Source organism: Poecilia reticulata, linkage group LG17 (assembly GCF_000633615.1).
Source record: "Poecilia reticulata strain Guanapo linkage group LG17, Guppy_female_1.0+MT, whole genome shotgun sequence".
NCBI lineage: Eukaryota > Metazoa > Chordata > Actinopteri > Cyprinodontiformes > Poeciliidae > Poecilia > Poecilia reticulata.
The window spans coordinates 21,543,716-21,549,566 of record NC_024347.1 but is presented as its reverse complement, the minus strand read 5'-3'; positions in this window follow the sequence as shown (position 1 = coordinate 21,549,566).

Here is a 5,851-nt window from a genome sequence, read left to right as displayed (position 1 = left end):
CGTTGTGTAACGTTTAGATATACTTCATCATTATACTCCAAGGAATTTTCAAAAGTAGTATAATTACTAAAGTCTACTTTTAGTTATTCATACGGATAAACCTGGTATTGGGATTCAGCCTAAGAGTCACACTGATCTCTCAAATTTGTTCACTGACATGATAGCCAACAATATTTAATGAGTTGAAGTAAGACGTCTAATTGAAGAATGTTAAAATTGACATCAATGATATTGACTGAATATTAGTTTTACACCTCTAACCCCATGTGCAAACTGTCCTGTTTCCACATGTGACAAAAAAAAAAAGTTTTGCAGCCCTTAAATTTTCCAGGCATATGAGCTGCACTTGCTAATCCGCTCACACATGCAAATAACTTTCTCAGTTATTTTCTTATTGGCACAAGAACCACTAAAGTGTACTTTCAAGTGCTGTGATATGTTTTGTATTATGTATAATTGTTAACCATTAAAGAAAAATGAAAGACTATTTGTCATTTAAGTCTCTTTTTTTTACCATGTCAAGAACCACTGGAATGTGTTTGCTGGGTACATGCAGATATAATATCTAGTTGGAGGAGTTATGATGTAGCCCGTTAAGTAATAAGTTACTAAGGACGTCAACATTTACATGSTTCAGTTAGAGGAGTCACACGCCTTCTTAAAGAATGTTTGAACATTTGAAAAAAGGAAAGCAAATTTGAAATATATCCAAGTACGGTAGCTTTATTTGCTAATAGGGCACATTTAACATTCTGCCTTTGTTCTTCCTTTACAGTCATAAAAATGTTTGCAGATTTAATGATTATTTGCATGACATAATTCTTGGTTTGACACACAACATAGACATTCCCTGAGAACTGGTGACGTTTCAGTTTTTTTTAAGSAATGCACAATTTCTCTGTGGAATATCTCTAACCAGTGCTTGATTGAAATGCTAAGGGGAAGGGGGAGTGGTAGGGATCGGGACAACCCTTAAAAATGGGATTTAGCCAGTGTACCACTTGTTTAACCCATTAGCTTTTGCTTGTCATTTCAGATCAAACTTTGTGAAAGATGATTTATAAAATCTCCTTTGTGCAATAAACTGAAGGCACTTATATTTKTCATTCAGGGAAAATGGGAGGCCTGCTGTTTTAAACCCCTAGATCCCCCACACATGGCGTCGCCACCACAGACACGGCTCACAGAGTCAGCCAGCAGCCGGGAGGTGAGCAGAAAGGAACAGGCGGTGTCCCCTCCAGAGTGAGCACAGGAGTGTGTGTGTGTGTGTGTGTGTGTGTGTGTGTGTGTGTGTGTGTGTGTGTGTGTGTGTGTGTGTGGCATTCTCAAATGACAAAAGAATACCAGTAGTGCAGTTCAGGTGGGAGGACTCATGGAGGTGGTGTGGAGGAGTCACCTGAGGGAGAACCTTGACTTTTGGGACCTGGGGCTGCAGAGGACACTCGGAGTTGCAGAGAAGGCCGTGGAGAAGGCTTGGGGGGCTTGAGGGAGAAGAGGGGGCTGCTGTTGCACAGTCTCCCCAGTGTGATGCATCTACCTTCAGGGTGGCAGCAGGCGTGGAGTGGGGTGCGATGGAGCGAGCACGGGCTCAGTGGCGCGGTCACCAAGGGACGCTGAAGCTGCTGTAGCAGGACTGATAGTTATTCCTTGAGAGGATTGCAAGATGAGCCCCATTGTATTAGCAAACCCCTTTCTACTGAAGCACTATCAATGTTCTCAAGCCTTTAAACAATCAGGAATATCTGATATACCGCTGCTTTATTTTTTTTTTCCTGATCTCTTGAGTAATAATACTTTTCATAAAACATACAGTTTCTCTCTRACATATTGGGGGTTTTACTGGGAATCAGAATTATTGGTACCGTCACAGTAAAACTTCTGCAAACGCTTTTGGCAATAAAACCCCTGCAAATCACTGCATAGTGATTTAAAATTTGCACACATTAAGCTTTTTTAATTTCTGAGCCATACTTTGGTGTTGCAACTGTTCGAGTCATATCTTTTAGAAATTCTCTGTGTCTAATATGGTCAGCACTCCCAATTATTCACTCCAGTGACAAGTGAAACAAATGGGACCAACCAGTGCATTCTGTATTATCTACACCCCTTGGATTCCCTGACAATAATTAATACAATAGCAAGCTGCTGTTACCAGCCCTGACGACATGGGCTCGACAACATAAGCTCTCCCTTTTCCAAGAGCTCTTGAGAGCAAATTACATCCAGCAGCGAGGTTGTATATGTCGTGGTCACCCCGGCAGCCTGGCGGCGTCATTCGGCTGCTGTCTGGGAGCTCAGATCAAGCCTCAGATGAAGATCCCACTGCATGGCGCTGTTAACGTCGCAAGGTCATTATTCACATCATTACTCCATGGATGTAAGGTGCAAGGTATACGTCAAGAATATATGAATGTAGCCCTCACCGTTGGGATATACGCCGCTTTTAACAGCAAAGGCTGCCTCATATATCAGTGAAGTTCATTAGCATGCCACATGATTTTACTGATGCGTTGTGCTGACCACCTCGCTGGTCACACACMATTATGTGTTTACTTTATTTTGTGAGAAACAACTGGTAAGACTAAACAAAAACAATTCCCGCAGTGCCTCGAGAAAGTATTCACACCCTCAAAACCTTTTCCCATATTGTCATGTTACAGCCACAAACTGCATTGTAATTGAGGTTAGATGTGAAAGATATGACACACTGTGGTGATTAGTAGCATATAAATTAAAAATAAAATTAATTCATGGTTTTCACTTTTTTCATATAAAAATAAGTTTTCATAAAAGTGTTGAACCAATTTCAAAATGTATGTCAAATATATTGCTGTGCTGCCTGTTGTGCTCCTTGGTCTTTGTGATGATGTTTGTTGACTAATGTTTTCTGACAAACCTCTGATGCATTTCTAATACTTTTCAGTTTTAATTCAGCTGGAGCTTGTATTGACACTGAGTTACATATAAATGGATCTCTTTTTTAGAAATTAGGTTACTTGTGAAGGCAGTTGGGTGCATTAGATTTTATAAGAATTGAGAGAAATGCATGACACACTTTTCAACACATTATTTGACATCCATTTCACAATAATGTACTATCTTGTGCTGCTCTTCTACATAAATCCCAATTCTAATGTGGAAAAATGTGGAAAAAGGTTCAAAGTGTATGAATATTTTTGCAAGGAACTGGAAGTTGTATTAAAACAATCAGCTGACCAGTGTGTTTCTCTAAGAGCTGTCATGCAGTTATATTAACCCTTGTGAATTTTGCCTATGAGAATATTAACAGGTTTTTTTTTTTTTAATTATACAGGCACGCATCCCCACAACATCCATTAAAGGAATGCCTTGCTAATTTTAAACCCTCACAGCAGGCATTTTGGCACCAACAGAAGAAAAGTGGATGAGTTTCTCTTTAACAGCTGTAATTTGTGTTTTCCAATCACCATGCTGATTTCTGCTCATTATACTCCGGTTTCACACCGGTAAGTGAGCAAAGTTTGGATTGATTGACTCTAATTAACTAAAAAATGTTCCAAGCCACGGATTTATTATCATGCTAGCTAGCCACAAATGTCAGAGACTTTCACAAATTATTATCCTCTTAAGATAAATATCTTTGAAATCAAATGAGTGTGGAAGCACCAGGAGCACGTATTGTTATACTGATGAATTTGTTTGTCATGTTTTCTGCTGAGCTCAACATGAAGGACTCACCTGGGCAAACACACAGTTCCAGAGTATGGTTAAGTAGTGTAGTATGACTGACTGATGGATGCTTTAGTTTGTTAAAGTTTGTTGAAATTTAAAACCTACTTTAACTCGGAGCAGTAGGATTAAAAGTGTGKTTTTTTTTAATCTAAYCAAATTAAAATAACAAAGAGAAGCTTATGCGCTGGGTCATCTTTTCCCTTTTGTGTGCCCCACAAACTTGGCAGYGTCTCCCCTCATTGATATTTTAGACACAGTGGCACCCCCTCTCAACTCAAATTCTTTTCTTGACTTCTTCAGCTCCCAGGCTCAAGTCTCTACTTTCTCATGAACAAAAACGAGACGTTTCAGAGGACACCTCCATTTCCGCCGGTTTTAAAAAGACCTCAGAGCAGAATTTTTGTTTAGCCAGAGAAGACAGAACGTTGCTCTGATTCGCTCGGCTTCACCTCGGCGATCAAAACTGATTACTGAAGTGAATCCAAACGAAACGGACCCATCGTCTGCATGGTGGAGCCGGGCTGAAATTGAGAATCACGCTGCCAGTAAATCAGATTCCCCCCCTCCCACCAAACATGCTTCTTGCAGAATCTACCTTTAGACTGAACTACAAAAATCTGCTATCCTAGCTTTGATCCATCACACAGTGCAACAGCACGGCAAGGAATGTGCTATAAATTTTATCCTCAACATAGTGAAACAAGCATCAAATATGGAAGAAAATATGTCTCAGCTGTCAGGCACTCCTCATTAGTACTTTCACAGTCTACCCTGTTTAGAGTAGCAGCTTTTAGGCGTGTGCACCTCGAGGCACGCCTGCAGATAAATGTGATGACATCCAGTCGTGGCTCACTTTCATTTATTTAGGGGATTGATTAGATGCATGGTGAGCAGATAAATGTGTTGTWGAGGCACTTTCATGTAAGATATTGCTGTATAGTCAGTGAAGGATAGGAAGAATATAAGATGGACTGAGCATTTTTCTTTTTGAGCTGTTTTTGATGAGGTGGTGGTACCTTGACTCTGYGCCGCATTATTTGCTGTAGCTTTTGTGCATGTGTGAATGCACGACAGTTTAGGCTCACAAACCTTGAGAAAAGTCCCCAAAATTCAGAAAATGAATCCTAAATGCTGAAAGTTTTAATACAATTATAATCATTCTACACCAATAGACCTGAGGCGACAGGTCTACATGAAATTATCGAATAGGTCAGTCTTTCTGAAAATGTCTTTTGCTGTGGTTCAATGAAATCAATCCAGATTCAGTCTATCGCTCAGAAAACGCAGATGAGAATCTGAGGTGTGTTACATTTTTGGTAATTTGTGGATTAGACCTAACAAATCTGAGAGTTTCCAATAACCTCAAGTGTCGGTTGTGCAGTTTCCACTTTTTTTTTTACAGTGAAAGGGAAATAAAGAGCATCTGCCATGATTGCTGCTCCTCTCTATCCCGCCCGTCTGTGTGGTGTGACCTGCTCAGCTGTCTCTCAGACCAAYAGCCGTCTGGTAGAAACAATACCGATTGCTACTATAACACAAGTCGTTATTAATTACGGCCTTCGAAGCAAACTGCTGTGTGAAGTGGAACGCTCATGTTCTTTGTAAAACAGAAATGCATCATAAGTGCAAAAGAACATGTAATGAGTCAAATGATCAACAGGGCATATTAAAACAAGGGTCAATCTGATGTTTTTGCACAGTCATCCCTCTGCAAAGATTCTCAGAAGAACAAGATGCCCTGTACTGAAGTTTTTTTGTAGCAGTTTGATGAGTCAGGAAGAATAAAATTGTGCATGTTTTAGCAGAAGTGGGTGTTAGGATACTAAAGCAGTTTTCTAAAATCCAGTTCAAAAACATATATGGGTTTGCGTGTGTGTGTGACTTAGAATACATTCCCAAAGCTCTTGTACGTCAAGTAACTAATGAAATGCCAAAGAATTTATTTTAAAAATGGGTATGCTCTGTTCTATTTTTTCTCTCTCTTTTTTTTTTTTTTTTTTTTTTTTACAAAATACTCATATATAGATGATAAATAGATTTTTTAAGAGCATGCAGATATTTTATTCAGTCCAATACATAACAGTTATTTTTCTATTAATGTGCAAAAAATGACTGTTTTGGGAATAAATAAAAGTTATTA